Source organism: Nannospalax galili, unplaced genomic scaffold (genome assembly GCF_000622305.1).
Source record: "Nannospalax galili isolate Female #2095 unplaced genomic scaffold, S.galili_v1.0 scaffold1249, whole genome shotgun sequence".
Classification (NCBI taxonomy): Eukaryota; Metazoa; Chordata; class Mammalia; order Rodentia; family Spalacidae; genus Nannospalax; species Nannospalax galili.
The window spans coordinates 89,962-93,295 of record NW_008358860.1 but is presented as its reverse complement, the minus strand read 5'-3'; positions in this window follow the sequence as shown (position 1 = coordinate 93,295).

The window sequence follows — 3,334 nt, the reverse complement described above, 5'->3', positions numbered from 1 at the left end:
TTACTGACCCTCACATAGTTGATTTATTCATTCATCCATTTATTTATTCAGTAAAATATCATGTTGACAATAATTTTGTGTTAGTGTCTGTTGCTATGCTCTACGGTGGCCCGACTCCAGTCTCGGGGGGCAGAGGATGAGTAGGCACTGAATAAACGACACAGACTCTGGGAAATGCTGCTCAGTAGCAGGCTGCCAGCAAGCTCATTTATTGCATACAAAGGGCTTTCCTATATGCCCCCCAAACCTCCCCAATTGGCCCCGAGGGTTGAGCTCTATATTGTCTATTGCCGTGGCCGTCGTGTCATCTGTCTCTAGCCTGGGCAGCAGATATCAGGTTAGCAGTTTGAGGAAGTAGGTCATGTTAGACTGTCACGCCTGTGCAGAAGTCTCCAGGTCCGGTATTCTGGCCGATCCCCACAGGCCCCTCCTACAAGTGTCTAAATGATAAGTATATTCAGCAAGCCACTGCTTATTGTATTTCACAGTGTTCACAGCTGGGCATGGTTGATGATTACCTTTCTCTGTCAATAACATGCATAGCACCTTGTAACACTGTGAAAGCTAGCCAGGAGAGATGTGGCTTCAAGGTCAGTACCAGCCTGATCTTTCATTATATGTTCTGCAATGCAGATACCTAATGTCTTCAACAATGGGGTCTTACTGTTCAGTTCTGGTGGATAACCTAAACGGAAATAGCTAGAAGAGTTGAGTATCCATAGGCTCTCTCTAGTCAACAACTCCAAAAGAGGGAATCTGTTCCTGGCATTGGGCTTTTCATTTAATAGTTTATTAGGACCATTGAACCCCTGTTATAGGGGTCTTGAGGTCCACTGTATGGTATTGAGTAGAAGTTCCCAAACGCTGCCTTCCTAAAGCTTTGCTTCATGTCTATCCTAAGATTCACTGAAGGACCCTATCTCAGAAATTAAAGTGGTACCATCCATGGTGGTGCATGCCCTTAAGCCAAGCACCCAGGAAGCAGATATAGGTGGACCTTTGTGAGATCAAGGCCAGCCTGGTCTACATAGTCAGTTCCAGGCCAGCTGGGGATTCAAGGAGATGCTCTATCAAAAAACTAAAGGAAAAAAAAAGTAGTGAATGATACAGGAAAACACCCCTAGTCAGCAGCCTCTGGCTTTCACTTATGTACCCACAAGTGTGCACCTAATCTCAAATAAAAGAAGGAAAAGACCCTAGCACCAAATCCTTATAAGTGAGCATGTATACAGACATAACTATAGGAACCAGGATTATGAAAAGGAACCAGGGAGGTAAAGGAAAGGAAAGAACCTGAGAGAGAAGAACAGTAGGAAACAGGTATTACTAAGGGAGAAATTGTTTAAAATGGGGTTATTCAAATGGGAGGGTGGAGGAGTGTTACACAAGAACCTTGGAGTTAAAGGGAAAGAAGGAGCTCATGAGAGGGGTACCATGGGTGGTAGATATTATCAAGGGAGAAATGGGGGAAATGGGGGCACTTTAAATGGAGAAACCATGGCAGAAATGTGTGTGTGAGAGAGAGAAAGAGAGAGGAGAAAGAGAGAGATAAATAATGCCTAGCTAGTTTTAAAAAACCAGAGGGAACAATATTAGTCCAACAACCTACTGACAAATTATAACTACATTATCTCTACATGAGTCCATGTGTATCACTAAAGGCTACATAACAAGAAACAGTGCCAGACAGGAGATACCTTCTTTTGAGTTGTTGGCCAGGGTGGTCCAAGAGACTCATAAAATTGCTCAGGCTATTGCCACAGACTTGATGGCCTCCCAGAACTTAAAGGTAAGACCTTATTGCCAAAGACAGAACATACTTCAGACACAGAATTTGGAGCAATAGACCTGCAACTGACCTGCAACCACTTCCCCCAAAGGCTAGCTCTCATAGCTTTGGAGAGCACTATAAAGGTACCAAGGGAAAACATCAGTGGATAATCCAACACCAGCTTCAAGACCCAAATAACTACATCAATGACCAGCACAGCATCTGTCATTGGTGCAATGGTGGCACTTTTATCATAAGGGCAATCAACAGCTTTTGACTAAACACCCACTCAAAGGGAGAAAACTCAAGTGTGGTAATGTAAACATAACCTAATATACATGGTTGAAGTGGCCACAGATCTTGGAGAGGACCCCAAGACTGTCATACCATGAGACTAATGTAATTTCTTACTATGTGCAAAATATGTATCCTTATATTTACAGACAGATATCCCAGTCACCACTCATCAAAGATGCTCATTTTGCACCAGTCAGAAACTATTACCCAGTACCATGGCTGGTTACATACATTGTCTATGAATTGCTCAGGCTTAAGTGACACATCTACAATGCAATCTCTACACCTAAGGCTCATGGAACATAGAGCAGGGATAATAAAGATGACACTAAAGAATTTCTCAAGGCTGGAGAAATGGCTTACCAGCTAAGAACACTGGTTGTTCTTACAGAAGACCTGGGTTTGAATCCCAGCACCCATATGGCAGCTAACAACTGTCCGTAACTACAGTCCCAGGGGATCTGACAGTCTCTTCTGACCCCCACAGGCATTGCACAACACAGGTGCACTTACCTAATAAAGATTACACTAACGAATGTCTCAAGGCTGGAGAAATGGCTTACCAGCTAAGAACACTGGTTGTTCTTACAGACGACCTGGGTTTGAATCCCAGCACCCATACGGCAGCTAACAACTGTCCGTAACTACAGTCCCAGGGGATCTGTGCCTCAGTTATAATAAAATACCACAACTTAAATAAACCTATAAACTGTAACAGAAAAGCACGTAGGGGTGCATGGCTTTAGTCCCAGTGCTCCAGAGGCAGAGGCAGGTGGATCTCTGTGAGATAAATGCCAATCTGATCTATATAGTGAGTTCCAGGACAGCTGAGGCTACACGGAAACCCTGTCTAAGAACAAAACACGCCCCCCGCCGACCAAGCAACAATAAAAAACAGGATGGGCTAGAGAGATAGCTCCAAAGTTAAGAGCAGATACTACTCTTTTAGAGAACCCAAGTTTGGTTCCCAACACTCTCAAGTGGCTCACAACTGCTTGTAACTCCTGCTTCAGGGAATCCAATGCCCTCTTCTGGCATCTGCAGGCCCCTGCTCTAAGGTGCACATATACCCATATGTGTATATACCTACACAGATACCCATAATTTAAAAAAAAATCATAAATCTTAAAAAACGAGGGACTGGAGAGATGGCTCAGCGGTTAAGAACACTGACTATTCTTGCAGAAGACCCAGGTTCAAATCCCAGCACCCACACAGCAGCTAACAAACATCTGTAACTCCAGTTCCAGGAGATCCAACTCCCCC